The 18980-nt window shown below is 56.4% G+C and overlaps 1 protein-coding gene across 7 annotated transcripts in view; it reads left to right on the top strand.

Moving 5' to 3' along the window:
* The window catches only part of ARHGEF10L (Rho guanine nucleotide exchange factor 10 like), a 170817-nt gene that overhangs the window by 1999 nt on the left and 149838 nt on the right, over positions 1-18980 (top strand). For 4 of the 7 annotated variants that reach the window (XM_042244759.1, XM_042244758.1, XM_042244755.1 and 1 more), the window contains exon 1: positions 15380-15463. The exons of 1 other annotated variant lie outside the window; for it this stretch is intronic. The gene's annotated coding sequence lies outside the window, so the exon portion shown is untranslated. Of the gene's footprint in view, positions 1-7312; positions 7628-15379; positions 15464-18980 lie in introns of those variants that run through there. 2 more of the 7 variants (XM_027965650.2, XM_042244757.1) reach the window with 1 other exon arrangement.

The following is an 18980-nucleotide window of genomic DNA, read 5'->3' as shown; positions in this document are numbered from 1 at the left end:
GTCATGGCTGAGAAAGCCTTGCACACCTGGACACAGGGAGCTCCTTAGCGGCCCAGTGGTTAGGATTCGGGGCTTTCCCTGCCCCGGCCCCCGTTCAGTCCCTGCTCAAGGAACTGAGGTCCCTCAAGCTGCACAGCACGGCCACAAACAAACAAAAAACGAAGCAAGCAAATCTTGACCCAATACCCATGCAGAGAGTGAGTGTGAGGAGAGGTGACTCCCTCAGCTGCGTCTCCCAGCCCCACTGTGCCTGGGGCAGCCTCGCAGCTGAGTTCCCACAGCTGCCTCGGGGTGTGGAGCACAGGCCGGCTCTGCGGCAGGGGAGCCGAGACTCAGGGCCGTGGAGCCGCAGGCCTGGCAGGCGGGGCAGCCGGGCTTTGTCCCCAGAAGCGAGCCCCCATCACTATGAGAGGCAGCTCCTGGGGAGGGGGTCTCCTGGGGTGCCCAGGCTGGCCCTTTGGTCTCAGGAGATCAGACTCGCAGGAGCAGTCCAGACGCTTAGGGGGTGGGGCTGGGCGGGCAGGTGGGGGGAAGGGGGGCGAGTGAGATGGATCCCTGTTCAGGTCTCTCCCGTTGGGTCGGCCCTTCGGCAGAATGAGGGGGACCGCCCTCCCCCATCCTTCCTGCTCTCAGGGACAGAGGCGGCCCTTGTTCCAAGGGGACAGGAGAGGAGGGGGCTCTCCTGAGCCCTCCCACCTGCCCTGCAGGGAGCCCCGCCCGATCCGCCTCCTGGCCTGGCTCAGCCCCTGCAGGGAGCCGGGAGGGGGGCCGTGGGGTTGGGTTGCCTCCAGCCCACTTCCTCCCTCCCCACCTTTCCCATCCTCTGCTTCTCCTCCTGAGCGGTGTTGTCATTACATCTGATAAGCAGCCCTCCGTTCTATCCGATAAGAGGGGTTCCAAGGCCCTGGCTTGTTTGAGACTGCTAGGGTTGGGGGGGCACCCCAGGCTGGGAGCCAGGAGGTGGCCGCTGCACCCACTCCACTCGTCAGGCCCGGAGCCGCCTTGAGCAAAGCCTTTACCCTCTGGGCCTCAGTTTCCCCTTCGGTGAAAGGAGGGGTTTGGCTTGGAACATCCCGCAGGGCCCTGCCAGCCGGAAAGGCTCTCATGTGCTTGAACGGGAGCCCTGAGGGGCCGTCCGAGCTTCCTGCCAGCTCTCCCCAGGACCCGCGTGGTCCAGGGAGCATGTGAACATGGGGACCGTTCGCTTCTGATACAAGGAGGACCCGAATGCGTGTGTGCACGCTAAGTCCCTCAGTTGTGTCCGACTCTTCGCGACCCCAGGGACTGCAGCACGCCAGGCCTGCTTGTCCAACACTATCTCCCGGAGCTTGCTCAAACTCATGTCCGTTGCGTCGGTGATGCCGTCCCGCCATCTCAGCCTCTGCCACCCGCTTCTCCTCCTGCCCCCGGTCCCTCCCAGCATCAGGGTCTTTTCCAGTGAGTCGGCTCTTGGCATCGGGTTGGTTATATGTGTACACGCAGCTGGTTCGCTTTATGTGCAGCAGAAGCCAGCCCGACAGTGTGAAGCCGTTACGCGCTGTGCCTCTTTGCTCAGTCGTGTCCGACTCCTTGCGGCCCCGTGGACGGCGGCCCACCAGGCTCCTCTGTCCATGGGATTCTCCAGGCAGGAGTACTGGAGTGGGGTGGCGTTTCCTCCTCCACGGGAGCTTCCTGACCCAGGAAGAGATGCAGGTTCGATCTCTTGCATCTCTTGCATTGGCAGGCGGGTTTCTTACCACTAGCGCCACCTGGGAAGCCCGCCGAGGACCAGAGTGCACTCCGTCGAAACCCTCTCCCACTCTGTCCCGCTGGATTTCTGGAATAAACCCAGGGTACCAATGTTTGTCTGACCACAGGGGAGGGGCTGCCTGAGGCTCTTCCCATCTTGTTGTTTGTAGAAAAAGTCTGTCCTTTGGGGTGAGAAATTGGGTTCAAATCGCAGCGCCGTCCCTCCTGACGGTGTGACCTGGGTGAGCTGCACCGTCTCAGCTGTCGCATCTGAAGGGAAAGACGACGACACGGAGCTCACTGAGACCTCGCGAGGGCTGTGAGCCCTCCCAGGCGGAGCACTTGACCCGAGGAGAGCAGATGCTCGCTAAAAGGGCGCACCTGTCCCTGGCACCACAGCCGTCTGGCGCCTCGTGGCTGCAGAATGACAGGATGCCTCGGGGTGCTTCCGGGACCTCGATGCCGCATTCCCTGCAGACGAGCAGGTGTCTCCAGGTGTGACAGCGTGATGAGGCCCTCCTTCTGGTCTTCCTCTTCCTCCTTTTTTTTTTTTTTTTGTATTTGTTATCGGAGTAGAATTGTTTCGTGGCCTTTTCGTAATGTCCATGGTGTTCTCACGGCAAGAACATTGGAGCGATTTGCCATCTCCACCTCCAGTAGACCGCGTTTTGTCAGAGCTCCTCACTATGACCAGTCCGTCCGTGCACAGCATGGCTCGTAGCTTCGCTGAGTTATGCAGGCCCCTTCACTGCAACAGACCTGTGATCCATGAAGGGGTCATGAAGGTGAGAGAAGCTATGGCAGACCCTGAGAGTGTATTAAAAAGCAGAAACCTCACTTTGCCAACGAAGGCCCGTATAGTTGAAGCTAGTTTTTTCCCAGTAGTCACGTACGGATGTGGGAGTTGGATCATAAAGAAGGCTGAGCACCAAAGAATTGATGCTTTTGAACTGTGATGCTTTTGAACTGTGGTGTTGACGAAGACTCTTGAGAGTCCCTTGCACTACAAGGACATCCAACCAGTCCATCCTAAAGGAAGTCAACCCTGAGTGTTCACTGGAAGGACTGATGCTGAAGCTGATGCTCCAATACTTTGGCCACTTGATGTAAAGAGCTGACTCATTGGAAAAGACCCTGATGCTGAGAAAGACTGAAGGCAGGAGGAGAAGGGGATGACAGAGGATGAGATGGCTGGATGGCATCACCGACTCAACAGACATGAGTTTGAGCAAGCTCCAGGAGATGGTGGAGGACAGAGAGCCTGGCGTGCTGAATCCAGGGAGTTGCAAAGAGTCTGACACGACTGAGCGACTGAACAACCACATAATTGTTTCTGGTGTGTGCTCGTTTCTGCTGTGTGACGAAGTGAGTCAGCCACACGCACGCACAGATCCCCTCCCTCCCACCCTCCCTGCCCTAGGTCGTCACAGAGCACCAAGCTGAGCTCCCTATGCTTACAGCAGCTCCCCACTAGCTGTCTGTTTCACACAGGTCAAGGCCACTTTCCAGTTCATCCCCCCTTCCCCTTCCCCATCGTGTTCCTCTTCTTCTTTCTTAAAGCTGCTCTGGAAACTACAAAACTGCGTAATAGTGGGGAGGGGGCAGCCTGCTGCACAGCGACCTCAGCCCACGTGCGGCTGACTCAAAAGACTGATCAGAATTCACACGGTGTGAGGATCTGTGGGTCAGGGTGAGATCTCAATTAACTAGAGAGCAAGCCACCTACAGCTCACGGCTTCTGGAGGGGGCTCCTGCATTCTGAAGACAGCACCAGGGCAAGGGTTTGGCCGCCTTCGCTCAGACCCCAGGGTCTGGCCCAGCTCTGTTCCTCAGCTCAGCCCTGGGGCCACAGGGCGGGCAGCTTACTGCAGAGGGCACACTGCGTGGCGGCCCCTGATTCAGAGACTCGGGCTTAGGGATGGAGCGGATGGAATTTCCTGGCCATCGGTGGCTTCTGGGAAAGGGGGAACGTGCCTGATCAGTTCAGAGAGTCGCTCAGTTGTGTCCGACTCTGCAGCCCCATGGACTGCGGCACGCCCGGCTTCCCTGACTGCCATCTCAAAACTCATTACCGAAAAGATAGTTTTTCTCCCGTCCCCAAAGATCAGCATATTCTTCTCCGCTTTTCCTGGAATTCTGGCCAGGGGATTTTCCAGTTACCAGAAAAACCACATCCACCTTCCTCCTGCTTCACGGAGGGGGTGAGTGGCTGGAAGTGGAAGAGTGATTGTCCTCCAGCTCTTCTCCTCTGGCTCATCAGCTGTATTCAGCCCTCCATCGTCCATCCATCCATCCACCCACCCATCCAAAGACTGCTTCCTGAGGGTCTCTCTGTGCTGGACACTGCCTTCTGGAGATACAAATCTGCAAAACAGACATCCCACCCTTCGGGAGAGGATGGTACGGCAGGGGTGACAGACGGTTTAGAGAATTCAGTGCCTGGGGAGCTATATGGCCTTATCTGTTCATCAGTTTCCCCAACTGTTGCATGGGATGGCCGTAGTCCCTACCTCCTGGCATTACTGTGGCGCTCTGATGAGATAACACACGCAAAGAGCTGGCCCAGTGCCTGGCATGGAGTAAGATGCTCAGTAAGCGTTAACCGTGAGAACGATGCTCATGAGCGTGATGAAGGCAATGATGACTAAGCTCACGGGAAACAGTGCCTGGCACTCACGTGAGCAACTGTGCACATCCGTGAGCTGTTCTAGGCAGGCTGGCTTTCCTTGGTGGCAGCAGCAGGGAACAGGGGAAGGTAAGCAAGGGCAGGACCCAAGCCAGCTTCTCAGGGCGGGGCAGCCCATGAGTTAGTCATCTCAACAAAGCAGCCGCAAACGCTGGTCATGCCACCCGGTGGGGGGGCTGGGGGTGAGTCTGAGGGCTTCTCCAGGAGCTGGAGCCAGCGCAATTGCCTGTCCGGTTGGCCCAGTTAGGAGTTGCTTGTGAAGCACCTTAGGCTGAAATCAGCCAGGAGCTGGAGACTGCCTCTGCAGGGCTGGGGCAGACTGTCTGGAAAGCTCCCAGAAGCTGAAAGGGGGCCGGGCAGCCAGGGCAGCAGAGGCGGGGATGACCCCCAGTGCTGCGGGCTCGGGGGGCGGGGTGCTGTGGAAGCTGTCCCAGGGAGGGCAGCAGAGATGGTCAGGAGGTGCCGGGGTTCCCCACGGGGCTGATGGGGGCTGAAGATGGCAGTCTCACTCACTGCTGTACCCCCCAGCTCCCGGAACAGAGGCAGGAGGATCTTAGGCACCTAACTGGGGAGCAGAGTCGAATGCACGCTGTATGGTCAGGCCACCCAGGATGGTTGCTGTCTGGCTCTCCGAACATCCCTGGCTTGACCCGTCCCTGCTTCTCCTACCCCTGCTCACATGGCTGACTTTCCTCTCACTCACAGAGCCTAATCTGTCCACGCCTACATACTTGTCTCCTGGCCCAGTTAGTGGCTGTCCTAATCTTCAGATCAGAACATCTCCACCATCACTGAACAAAGAAACTGAGGCTCAGAAAGGGGAAATGCCCCTGGCAAAGGGCATGCGGGGCGTGATCCTCTGCTGGTTTCTGGGTCACCGGTGAGCCATCCTGACATCAGCTCCCCACTAACTAGGAACCTCTCCCTCTCAATCCGTGGGGAGCGAGACTGCAGCAGGTACTGCCTGCCGTCAGCCGCACACAGCGGGGCGCTGCTCCAGGATCCTGCTTCAGACGTCTGAGATCGCCCATCTATTAAGCCATCAATGTTTGTCACTGACTCTGGGCTCTTTCTCTGGTCTTGAGGCTGGGCTGGTACAGGGCTTCCCAGCCTGTGGGGTGCAGCCCAGCACGCGCCACGACTCTGTTGGATGGTCTGGTTTAACCACCAAGCGGGTGTGCCCATAGGAAGCAGTGGTCCCGGAATCCACAGAAGTGGGTCAAACCCTAGCACCCTACTTACCGGCTCTGTGGGGCCGTGAGCAAGGCATTGCCCTTTCTGAGCCTCAGTTTCTTCATCAGCAAGACAAGGATTGCAGTGTCAGCCTTGAGGGTGGCTAGGAGATGGTGAAGGGATTCAGAAGTGGCGGCTGTCGTCATCTTCCACGCATCTGGGGTGACATCCGGAGCTCTGAGTTAGGACCGTGGGACTGGGCTGGTGGGCATGGAGTGTCTGCCGAACCCCGCATTATGAAGTCTTGGGGAGGTGTGGTAGCTGCAGTCGGATGGACCCAGAAGCCATCGCTTGCTTGCTGTGTGACCTTGGGTGGGTTGCCTACCTTGCTGTGCCTAAGTTCCTCATGTGAAAAAAAGGGGACCTTGAAAGCAGCTATTCCAGAGCATTCTTGCAAGAGTAATTGGGGTCATATGTGAAAGGCACAGGGCCTGGCATAGCTCGGTAAAGGGGGATTTCCTGCTCTGTAAAGGGAGCTAGCTTTATCACTGGTGGCGTTGGTGGGGGAGTGGGGTGAAGGGGCTTGGCAAGCGTGAATGTGAGGCACACGAGGGGCTCTGGTCTCCCCTGAGGGAGGGGCTGGGGTCCACCCCTGCTGTGTCGGGAGTCCCAGCCCGCTGTGTCTCTGCTGGCAGAGCCGTCCTGTGAAGGCTCTGAGGTCCCAGATGTCCGCTTCCAGGCAAAACCCTGAGAAACGCAGTGGACTTCATCCCTTGGGGGATCTTAGCCCGAGCTCACAGGGAATGGGGCAAGGAGCAGATTTTGAATTTAAACCCCAGCTCCTCTACTCTGCCACGCTGCGACCCTGGGCGAGTCACTTAACCTCTCTGGGTCCATGTCCGTATTCACAGAACCGGACAAAGCCATCTTCCTTGCAGGGCTCCCTGGAGGCCGCGCACAGTGGGTTCTCTGTAAAAGGGAGTGCTTTGTGCAGGCTCCGCAGAGGGCGCGGGAGTAGATGGTAATGGACGCTGGGGCTGGTCCAGAAATCCAGTCTATGAAACTCCTGCCTGCAGCTTCTGTTGCGCTGCTCATGGGAGTTTATGTGAAGGACACAGCGGGATAAGGGCCCATTGTTCCGAGTGGGGACGGTTTTATGACTCTTAGAAAGCGTCTTTCATCTGGGAGACCAGGGAGCGTATGGAACCTCCCAGCCCTGCGCGGTGAGACTGGGGGATGCTGAAGGCCCTGGGGCCGGTGCCAGGCCACAGCCACGGTCAGGCCCTCCTGCTGGCACGGCCGAGGCCTCCCTGGAGTGTCACCATAGTCTCAGGCTGCCAGCTGCCACGCCCCCCCTTGCCCAGGCCCGGGACCATCTCTCCTGGAGACCTGCTCTCTGGCCCCTAGTCCGCAGCCCGGTCTGCAGAGGCTGGGGGCTCACAGGTCTGCAGGCTCCCTCTGCTCCCTCCGTCAGCGGCCGGCGCCGCAGCCTCTTCATGCTTATGGCAGCTTCTAGAATAGGCCTTGGACTCCGTCTGCTGTCAGCTGACCGGCAACTCTCCCTGCCTGGGAGGCTCGCCTGGCCCCCAAGCCCTGGGCAGGGGCAGTAACCTGATGCCAGGAAGCAAAGACCTTGTCTCTCTGTCCTTTCCGACTCCTTGGCCAGGGGCCAAGCAGAGAAACCCAGCCTCCCCTTGGCTCAACAGACAGCGCTGCGCTCTGCCCACTTCTACCCTGCGGAGGCTGCAGACAGCACGGCGAGCGGATGACGCTGGCTGCCCAGCTTAGAGCTGCGGGCACACGGGGTCTATGCGGTCTGGACTGATGGGCGGAGGGTCTTTATGTGTTTGTAGGTGCCTTTGATGGCCCGGTCTGGCACTTCCCCCTTTGTCTTTTCCCTTTTGGGCGATGAAGAAAGGCTAGAGCAGGATGTTTAGATATGCAAATTGTCCCAGAATCCCCGCTCATCCTGCAGCAAGACAGTGGCCATAGGCAGTGGGCGCCAGCCTCCTTTTATGATTGGACTAAAAATCCACTCAGGTAAGTGCAAGAGAAGTGTGTATGTGGGGTCTCTGTAACGACCCCAGTTGCTGGGATGGACGTTGAAGGCTAGGACAGAATATCAGTGTGCCTCAGTTTCCTCATTTGTAAACTGGGGATCAAAGTCCCTGCTTTATAGGGTTGCTGTGAGGGTGAAGTGAGTTGACACATGTTCGCCGATTAAACAGCGGCCAGCAGAGAGGGCTAGGGAAGTCCGCTGTTACTGCTGCCGCTGCTTTTGCTAGCGCTAGCTGATCTCTGTCTCCCTGTCTTTTCTCCAACTTCACTCTTTTTTTTTTTGCCTTTGCTGTGGCGTTTCTGGTCTCCCAGAACCTCAGCTGGAACTTGGCTGAGGTTTGCTGCAGAGTGAACACGGCCCTGGCTCTGCCCCGCTTTCAGGCTCAGCGCCCTGCGGTCATTGGACTGACTCTCTCTCAGCTCCGCAGTCAGGAATTCCTGGGTGCAGTGAGCTGATTGGTCCCGCTTCGGTCAGCTGTCGGCCCTTTGGCCCAATCAGGTGCTCCGGGAAGGAGCGGGGTGGAGGGGGGGCGGGGGGGCGCTGTCCCGGCACGTGGCTGCGCATGTGTCCTGCCGCATCGAATCCAGCCTCTCCAGAGGCTGAGTTGTAAATCTCTATGTGAGTTGTAAATGTTTGGCAGGAGTATCGTGAAGTGCTGGTGTGTCTTTTCCACTGAATCTCATCAGGAGCCTCATGATGTCCAAATGTCCTCAGACTGGTCGTGTTAACCCAATCAGACCACTGGGTGAGGAGGTGTCTGCCCAGTTTCTCTGCCGTAAAGTTGCTCTTTCCCTCTTTGCAGCTAATAAATATTTCATGGGAAAGTACTCTGAGTATGCAAATAGCATTCCTAGCTTTCAATTTATTCATTTACTTATTACATCAGTGTGGACTGTTGGTTTCCTACTGTGTTTAGTAGAATATGAATCGTTACAATCATTACTTATTTCAATGCTTAAATTGCCCTTGGTTTGGCTAGTGGAGGTCCGTCTACTCAAGGCTATGGTTTTTCCAGTGGTCATGAATGGATGTGAGAGTTGGACTGTAAAGAAAGCTGAGCGCCGAAGAATTGATGCTTTTGAACTGTGGTGTTGGAGAAGACTCTTGAGAGTCCCTTGGACTGCAAGGAGATCCAACCAGTCCATCCTAAGGGAGATCAGTCCTTTGGAAGGACTGATGCTAAAGCTGAAACTCCAGTACTTTGGCCACCTCATGCGAAGAGCTGACTCATTGGAAAAGACCCTGATGCTGGGAGGGATTGGGAGCAGGAGGAGAAGGGGACGACAGAGGATGAGATGGCTGGATGGCATCACCGACTCAATGGACATGAGTCTGAGTGAACTCCGGGAGCTGGTGATGGACAGGGAGGCCTGGCGTGCTGCAGTCCATGGGGTCGCAGAGTCGGACATGACCGAGCGCCTGAACTGACCTGAGCTTGGCTAGTGGAGCCTCTTCTGAGTTGGTTTCTGTGTCCTTTTGCTGTGTTCCCATCACTTGGTGAGCAATTTATTAATTTCTGGCCCAACAATATGCTTCAGGCACAGCTTGTTCTTCCCCTGGAGTCAGTCATCTCTCCAAGGAGCTTTGGTCTCTTTCAGCAGAGAGTGCTATTTGGAATCCATGGCCTGGCTGCAAAGTGTGTTCGTTGCGACTGGGCATCCCTGCTCCCAGGCTCTTTCAGGGCACAGAGCTCTGATCTCACACCGAAATCTCCAGTTCCAGCCCAACACCACAGAATTCACTCTCCTTCTCTCCCTGTCCGTACTTGTCACTCCTTTAAGCAGGGTTTGCAGTTTGAACTCTTGACTACCGCTACGCTAGGCTGTCCCTCATCTCTCATCAAAAATATGAAATATGATAAGTACGCTTATGATACTGTGGTGTCAAATAGCATATGTGTCTAATTCTGTCAGTGAGATGTTGAAAAATCTGTTAGACTGTGTTAGATCAATCCTTTAAAATCCTACAGGATTCAGTTCAGTTCAGTTCAGTCGCTCAGTCATGTCCGACTCTTTGCAACTCCATGGACTGCAGCACGCCAGGCCTCCCTGTCCATCACCATCTCCTGGAGCTCACTCAAACTCATGTCCATCAAGTCCGTGACGCCATCCAGCCATCTCATCCTCTGTTGTCCCCTTATCCTCCTGCCCTCAGTCTCTCCCAACATCAGGGTCTTTTCCAGTGAGTCAGTTCTTCACATCAGGTAGCCAAAGTATTGGAGTTTCAGCTTCAACATCAGTCCTTCCAATAAAAATTCAGGATTCCTTTAGGATGGACTGGTTGGATCTCCTTGCTATCCAAGGGACTCTCAAGAGTCTTCTCCAACACCGTAGTTCAAAAGCATCAATTCTTCTGTGCTCAGCTTTCTTTATAGCCCAACTCTCACATCCATACATGACCACTGGGAAAACCATAGCCTTGACTAGATGGGATATTTGTTGGCAAGGTAACGTCTCTGCTTTCTAATATGCTGTCTAGGTTGGTCATAGCTTTTCTTTCAAGGAGCAAGCGTCTTAATTTCATGGCTGCAGTCACCATCTGCAGTGATTTTGGAGAACAAGAAAAGAAAGTCTCTCACTGTTTCCATTGTTTCCCCATCTATTTCCCATGAAGTGATGGGACCAGATGCCATGATCTTCGTTTTCTGAATGTTGAGCTTTAAGCCAACTTTCTCACTCTCCTCTTTCACTCTCATCAAGAGGCTCTTTAATTCTTCTTCACTTTCTGCCATAAGGGTGGTGTCATCTGCATAACTGAGGTTATCAATATTTCTCCCAGCAGTCTTGATTCCAGCTTGTGCTTCATCCAGCCTGGCATTTTGCACGATGTACTCTGCATAGAAGTTAAATAAGCAGGGTGACAATATATAGCCTTGACGTACTCCTTTCCTGATTTGGAACCTATCTGTTGTTCCATGTCCATTTCTAGTTGCTTCTTGACCTGCATACAGATTTTTCAGGAGGCAGGTCAGGTGGTCTGGTGGTCCCATCTCTTTAAGAATCCCCCCCCCCCCCGCCATCTCTTTAAGATAGAAAGGAGCAAAAGGAGCATTGTGCTTTTACAGGCACTGGGACTGATGGAGGGGCTGAGGGTCCTATGGAGAGTGGGGGCAGCGCCCCGTGCTGTCTGTGTCCAGCCCTCTGGACGTGGGTGTCCATCACCCCCGGCGGTTGTTTTGGGAGAACTTTGAGACTACCTCCCTAAGAAAAAGAGCTATTCAAACTGTCCTCTCCCTTACACCAAGGACCATAAAGTGGTAGCTCAGGAAAGTCATTTCCTTCTCTACCTGAGCCCCTGGAACCACCTCCAGCTGTGGCTACGCCTTTGACTTCAGCGTGTGTGTGTGCTAAGTCACTTCAGTCATGTCCAGCTCTTTGCGACCCCGTGACTGTCGCCCACCAGGCTCCTCTGTCCTTGGGATTCTCCAGGCAAGAATACTGGAGTTGGTTGCCATGCCCTCCTCCGGGGGTCTTCCCCACCGGGGGCACAAACCGGCATCTCTCACGTCTCCTGCACTGGCGCCACCTGGGAAGCCCCACCTCAGGTTCTTTCCCCACAAATGCGGGTCTTGCCTTGCCAGGAAACTAGAAGGCAGTGAGGGGACGGCTCAGTGCATCCCAGCTCCCTTCAAGATGCCTGTCCTACTCGACAGGGACAGCAGTGTTATGGAAAGAGGTTTCATTTTGGTAAGAGACCCCATCATCCTCATTCGTAATGAAAATGCGACCCAGCATCTCTTAGAGAAGAGTCCGTGAGTGGGTGATGGCATGGGAAATAAGAACTAGCTGCTTCACGCACACTCTCTCGTTTATGCTGCCTGTGCAGGGGTGGCATCTCGGCTTGGGAAGCCCACTTTCCCATCCACCCATTTCTTTCCTGATCTGCTACAAGGCTGGGCTGATGGCACTCGGGCTGGGCTGGGAGGCAGAGGCAGGAGCCCCGGGTTCTCACCCTCGCTGTGTCGTCCGTTTGCTAAGCGACCGTGGCCAGGCCGCTGGGCTTCTCTGGCCAACAGAAGACAGCGCTGTGCCCTGGTCCTCCCCCCTCGCCCGCTCGGCAGTGGAGCCCAGGGAGAAGAGTGCCATCCCACCCAGATGCAGCCTTCGTGATTATGCTTACACAACGGATCCTGCACCACCAGAATGCTCGGCGAGTGTGGAATTTTGGTTAATTGAATGTTCTGGGACATGGAAACAGTCCCAGAAATCCTTTTTGTTCCTTTTGTGGCTATTGAAAGCCACTCGCTCATCTATTTAGCAAATATTTGCCTCGTGCTTCCGCTCCATCAGGCTCTGTCCCAGGTGCTGGGGACTCTGGCCTGAGAGAGGCAGCAGAGTCCCCGCCCCCGAGGGCTCACACGCTGGGGGAGGCCATAGGGCAAATCCCCACGAAACACTGCAGGAGGGCGAGGGGGAGGCGGTAGGGCGCGATGGGAGCCCGGGAGCCCCGTCTTGGGCTCTGGAGAGCAGATCCTTGAGAAGGTGCGGTCTTTTGGCGAGCATCCAAAAGCCAGTGTCTTGCGGGGCGGGGGGCGGGCAGGGAGATGCGGTGTGGAACAGTACCGGCATCCCAGGCAGGAGGAGCGAAGGCAAAGGCCCAGGGAGATGCCTGCCCCTTCGTTCATGCTCGGAGCCCGGCGTGGCAAGTTGGGCAGGTGGGAGAGAGGGGTGTGCACGTGTCAGGGCGGGACGACGGAGACAGCGAGAGCGCAGGATTGGCCTGGCCTGTGCCTGCCCGGTGGCTCGGCTGGTAAAGCACCTGCCTGCGGCGCAGACCCGGGCTCGATCCCTGGGTCGGGAAGATCCCCTGGAGAAGGAAACGGCAACCCACTCCAGTATTCTTGCCTGGAGAATCCCACGGACAGAGGAGCCTGGTGGGCTGCAGTCCAGGGGGTCGCAAAGAGTTGGGCACATCTGAGTGACTACTTCTGGGGCCTGGCCTGGCCTAGAAGGGGAGGGCTGTGGGCTCATTTATTCTCGAGTATGTGTCTCCATGCTGTGATTGTCTTCTCATATAAGTAGAACATAGAGAGAAAATGAAATTAAAACACTAATTCACAGAGGGGTCAAGGTCAAAAGGGTGGCACAGGGCTGGGAGGGACGGTGACAAGTAGAAAAACACAGCTCTTTCTACGGGGCCCTGGCCCTTCGGGGCCTACAGAGTGTGGCCCGGGGGGCCAGGCATCAACAGATCTTCAGATGTGTTAAGAGAAGCCAGCAATCCAGCAACTTATGGGAAACCTCTCAATTGTTAAATGTTGGGAGCTAATTAACAACAATAACAGAATCACTGTGGGCAAAACAAAATGCTTCTGTAGGCTGTATCTGTTCTACGAGCTGGTAGATTGCAATGCTGGCTCCAGAGGGTTCTACTGATAAGGGTCTGAGGGTGCTCACTTGGTGTGCTTCTAACCTCTGCCGGGTTTGGGGGACACAATGGGAGCCTGAGGTATGGCCTCCACCCCCAAGCTTGGATCATAGCTCCCCTCAAGACAGTTCAACTGCCCCGGAGACAGTTCAAGTCAGTACCTGCCCAGAATCAACTAACAGAAACAAAAGTGCTAACGGAAGCAACTAACCAGAGGATGAAGTGCTGGAGAGCTCAGGGGGAGAGGTGGTCGGAGAACAGGGGCCATGTGGAGAGGCGTCCTGGAGATTCTGGGCCTTCTGTTAGATCTGGGAAGAGGGTAGGCTTCAGTGCAGCCAGACATGGGACAGCTATTCCAGACCAGAGGACTCAAGAGGGCTCAGGCCCAGGAGGGAAACAAGCCAGCCAGAGAGGGGGTTGGAATAGGTCTGAACGGTTGTGGATGCAGGTCTGGGGACTTGTACTGGCAGAATCCGAATGTCTAAATTCTGGTCCAGGGCTTAATGTCATGAGCTCTGAGGTCACCTGATAGACACCTGAAGATGTTCTTGCCGCTTTCCTCGCATTCCGGAAGCCTTCCTCCATTGTTTATTTGTCCCAGGAACAGACAATCCAGAAGTGCGGGGGCCTTGCCTGTTTCGCTCCACGATGTCTTCTGTGCGCCTAGAAAGATGTCTGGAAACATAATAGTGTTAGTCGCTCAGTCGTGTCCAGCTGTTTGCAACCCTATGGACTGCAGCCTGCCAGGCTCCTCTGTCCATGGGATTCTCCAGGCAAGAATACTGGGGTCAGTAGCCATTCCCTTCTCCAGGGGATCTTCCTGACCCAGGCTCTCCTGCATCTCAGGCGGATTCCTCACCATCTGACCTACTGAGGAAACCCGGAACATAGTAAGTGCTGAACAAATATTAACTGGCTACACACTCTGAGCCGTGTTGCCCTGGGCCTGGGGGTTAGGATGACTCTGAACAGCTCTTAAGACAAGCTCTATGGGGTTTATGTTCTCGTGTGGAGGCGGACAATAAACAAGTGACCCCAACAATGAGGAAGATGATTTCAGGGAGCACGGACTGGTGTGGCCTGTCTCGCTTGACTGCAGAGGGCTGTTATCTGTGTCTCCTCCTTGTTGAGGGGGCAGGGCCGCGGTCTCTCTGGTTCCTTGTTTCATTCCTAGCTCCTAAGACTGCTGCTGCTGCTGCTGCTAAGTCACTTCAGTCATGTCCGACTCTGTGTGACCCCACCAGGCTCCCCCGTCCCTGGGGTTCTCCAGGCAAGAACACTGGAGTGGGTTGCCATTTCCTTCTCCAATGCATGGAAGTGAAAAGTGAAAAGGAAGTCACTCAGTCATGTCTGACTCTTCGTGACCCCATAGACTGCAGCCCACCAGGCCCCTAAGACTGGTGCCTGCCAAACAGGGAGTAGTTAAAAGAAAAAAAATAGTGTTTTTTTTTTTTTTTTCTGATTGTTTGAATGAATAAACACAGGCCAACACAGACTCCAGCCTGCATAACACCTGTGCCCTTTGGAGGCTGCAAAACTCATCATTATCAACCCGAGTAATTGCTGATAAGCCTGAGTGTGAATTTCTTTGCAAATAGGGAGGTAGCAGGGCAGTGTTTAACAACAACAGGAATAATCTTAATTAATGGCCTGATAGCTGTAATTAATTGCATCATATCCGGAGGTGTCTTTGGATTTCTGAGGGGGAGTAACTAGTGTTTGGCAGCTTTGGGAGCTGGAAGGGAGCGGTGTGCTAGGATCTCGGGTCTACCACTTCCTTGCTGGGTGGGCTTTGCCAAGTCACAGCTCCAAGCCGCGGTTTTCTCGTCAGGAAAATGGAGCCACATGGCAGGCTGGATGCTGAGCTCAGAGCCCTCACTGCCTGCCGCTGCCAGTGCTGTGGTCCTGAGGCTGTTACCAGAAACGTGTGCAGGGCTGGTCGGAGCCCTCAGGAGGCCCCTCTGCGGCTGAGACGGGATGGGGGCCATCGCAGGTCTGCCTTCTCGTCTGGGGCCAGCCCAGGCATCCTCACCCTCGGGGGAGAGCCCGGGGCAGACTCCTGGAAGGAGGAGCAGCAAGAATGGGCGCGAGAGCCCTCCCGGGCGGCCTGGGCGGGCGAGGCGACGCGCCGGGCGGTGAGGGAGCGGGGCCCTGTGGGACCCGGGGGGCTCTGCGGGCGGGCGGGGTGCCAGCCGCGCGGCCGCGGGGGGCTCCGGGCGCGGCTCGGGGCGCCCGGCGCGCAGGGGTTAAGCGGTGACCTCAGCGGCGGCCGCGCGGGGGGCCGGGGCGGCGCCGGGCGCGGGGCGGCGGGCCCGGGCGGCGTGACCTCGCGGCGGCGGCGGCGCGGGGCGGGGCGGGGCCGGCCCGGCCATGGGCGCCCGCGGCCGCCGGGCAGCTGAGGCGCGGCCGCCGGCGCCTTTGTGAGCGGCGCGGACAACAAAGGCCGGGCGGTGAGTGAGTGCGGCCCGCGGCGGGCCCCCGGGCCGTGCACCCCGCGCCCCCGGGGCCCGCCCGCGCGCGTCCCGGCGCGGCTCCGCGCGGCTCCGCGCCTCCGGGGCGGCTCCGGGGGCCGCGGCTGCGGTCTGAGCGTGGGCTCAGCCCTGGGTCCTGCGGTGCCGGCGCCCCCGCGGCCGGCTCTGGGCTCCCCGGGCGCGCGGCCCTCCTCACAGCCCCGGCGTGGCCTTTGTGCATCAGCGTGTGCGTGTGCGTGTGTCTGTGTGAGCCTGTGTGTGTCTGTGTGCCTGTGCGGGTGTCTGTGTGAGCCTGTGTGTGTCTGTGTGCCTGTGCGGGTGTCTGTGTGTGAGCGTGTGTGTCTATGTGCCTGTGTGTGTCTCTGTGTTTTGTGTGTGTGTGTCTATGTGTGTGTGAGCGTGTGTGTCTATGTGCCTGTGTGTGTCTCTGTATGTGTCTGTGTATGTTTTTTTTGTGTGTGTCTCTGTGTTTCTGTGTCTCTCTGTGTGTCTCTGTGTGTGTGTCTCTGTGTGTGTCTGTGTGAGCGTGTGTGTCTGTGTGCCTGTGTATGTCTCTGTATGTGTCTATGTGTCTGTGTATGTTTTGTGTGTGTGTGTCTCTGTGTCTCTGTGTGTGTATGTGTCTGTGTGTGTCTCTGTGTGTGTCTCTGTGTGTGTGTGTGTCTCTGTGTCTCTGTGTGTATGTGTGTCTCTGTGTGTGGCAGGCTCTGTGGGGACAGCTCGGGAATTCTCACTCGCACCCAGCACTTCCCTCCCTCTGGTTCCTGCGGGCCTTTAGGTCCTGCTGTCCCTGTGCTTCGGCTCCTCGCTCACCAGGGGTCCCGGGATTGGGAGGGGTCAGGGAGCCCTCTTCTTGTTTCTGCTCCGGGCTGGCCTCTCCCACCCTGGAGCCCTGCCTGGAGGCGGAGCAGGGTGGCCTCCTGGAGGAGGAGAGTGTGGGAGGCAGGCGAGGACGTCGGGGCCGCGGGGAGGCCACGGCCGGAGCGCAGTCAGGCCTGGCCTCTGCTGGAGGCGGAAGACGTGTGTCCGGGGTGGGAAGGCGAGGACCAGCCTCCTGGGCCCCCGGGCTGGTCCTGACACGGAGGCGCCCCTGACCCAGCGGAGCCAGGGGGCAGTGCTTCCTCCCTGTCCCAGGCGGGGACCCTGGGCAGGGGGTCAGGAAGCCCCCGAGGCAGGGTCCTCGTGCCATGCGGGGCGCGGTGGTGGGGAGGGGTCCCTGGCGCTGAGACTGGCTCAGAGCCCTCGGCCCTGCCGGGGCTTCCGTCGGGGGCATCCCGCCCCTCTCTGGCTGCTGCCCGCTGCTCCCCAGACGCCGGGACAGAGGGCAGGCCGCGCGACCTGCGGGCCCTCTGTCCTCCCAGCACGGTGCCCCAGAGCGTCCGGGCTCCGGGGATGTAAGCCGCGCACCCTGTGACTGGGGTAAAACCTCTCTGAGGGGGCTCCAAACCCGTCCCGGGGCGTGCGAGGCCTCGGTGGGGGCGCAGGCGGGGCGGGGGCGCGTCTTTTCTCACTCTGCTGCCCTCCGGCCTTCCCATCAGGGCTCCTGGCTCCTTGCTGTTGCCTCTCTCAGGAAAGCTGGTCCCGTTCTCCCCTCTTCACGTCTCTCTCAGGGTCCTCCTCCTCTCTGGGCAGCAGAATTGCTGTTGGTGGCGCTTGTAGAGCCCTCACTGTGGCCAAGTGGGTTTTTACCTGCCCTCCCGCCCGCCCGTGGACCTGTAAGCCGGTGAGAGCAGCGTCCAGGTCTGTCCTGATCACCAGGCCTGACGCACAGGAGGTGCTCAGTAAACCGGTGCTGATTACAGGGATCACCAGGAACTGATGGTTCCTAAATTGTGCTGTTTCTCAGTTTAGCTTTGAAGGAGTGTGGGGATTCCACTGGGCGGACTTCCTGGGGCCCTGGTACCAGCTTCATTTAAGAGGAGGGCCCACTGGGTTCCCTGGCGGCCTAGATGGTAAACAATCTGCCTGCAATTCGGGAGACCGGGGTTTGATCCCCGGGTTGGGAAGATCCCCTGGAGAAGGGAAAGGCTGCCCACTCCAGCATTCTTGCCTGGAGAATCCCATGGACAGAGGCTACAGTCCGTGGGGTCGCAGAGTCAGATGCAACTGAGCGACTGTTATTTAAATAAACTGTAAGCCAACAGATAAATGAATAGATCTTGATGGAGCCTGGTGTGTGCCAAGTGCTGGGCTAGCTGGTGCGCATGGGTCGTCTTTTAAACAGTGGGAAGGAGCAGAGTGGAAAGAATATAATCCTGGATTGGTTTTGAAAAGATAAAGTGGGTGATACATACCGCGTGTATGCGTATAACAGTAGCTTAGATTTACGTTGCTCTTCCCATGTACTCTCTCTCTCTGTTTCTGCAACTGCTCCGATAGTTAGGCAGTGAAGCTGCTCACACCCATTTTACAGGTGAGAAAGACGAAGCTCAGCGTTTAAGTGACTGCCGACGGTCACAGTTAGTGAAGGACTCAAGCCGGGGTCTTCCTGACTGCCCAGGCCTTGCTCTCTTCTGCAAGCTTGTCTTTAGTTCCTCTGGATTCCCGTCTGCTGTCTTTGTCCTCAAGACCAGGAAAGACAGTCAGACTCGTAGACATGGGAGGGGCCCAGAGTTCTCCTGCCACCTCCATGGGCCGCCCGGGCCCAGCTCAGCTCCTTCCTTGCCGTGTGTCCCCAGAGAGTTCCTTGGTTTCTCTTTGCCTTGATGGAGGGCGTTAGTGTCACTTTCCACTGGAGGCCTAGTCTGATGAGCTCCCAGAGTGGCCTGTACCCACGCAGCCTGTGCCTGGCCCTGGGTAGTCGTGTGCTGGACTCAGTTTGTACCGAAGTGCGAGAGCCGATTGCTAAACTTTAGCATTTTGTGAGCTGGGCTGTTAACTTGCAAGTTTATAGTAAACTGGCTGTAGTGTATAAATTTATACTTAAATAAATTATCCTGAAATCAAGGGTAATAAATACTCAAACTATAGTACTTCCTCATTATTTCAGTTTCTATTATTTGTGTTTGTGGTTATCTGTATCTTCTGCGTGTATATATGTTTCTCTCTCTCTCTCTATATATAGATATATATATAGATATGTATCTATGTATATAAATATATATATATAAATATATACCTATGCAAATCTCCCTCAACTTACGATGGGTCCTGATAAACCCATAGTCCATTGAAAATTGAAGTTGAAGGAATTCCCTGGTGATTCAGTGATTAGGAGTTAGTGATTTCACTGCCAGGGCCCAGGTTCCATCCCTGGTCGGGGAACTAGGATCCTACAAGCCACATGGCATGGCCAATAAATAAATAAAATGTTAAAAAAGAAGATATCATAAGTCAAAAATGCATTTAATACACCTAACCTACATTATAGCTTCGCCTCACCTACCTTGAACAGGCTCAGAACACTCCCATTAGCCTATAGTTGGGCAAAAGCATCTAACTCAAAGGCTGTTTTATCATAGAGTGTTGACTGTCTCATGCAGTTGATCGAACACTG

This window comes from Ovis aries, chromosome 2, assembly GCF_016772045.2.
Source record: "Ovis aries strain OAR_USU_Benz2616 breed Rambouillet chromosome 2, ARS-UI_Ramb_v3.0, whole genome shotgun sequence".
NCBI classification, from domain to species: domain Eukaryota; kingdom Metazoa; phylum Chordata; class Mammalia; order Artiodactyla; family Bovidae; genus Ovis; species Ovis aries.
The sequence above is the reverse complement of the archived record's forward strand: the minus strand, read 5'-3'. Positions and strand labels throughout refer to the sequence as shown.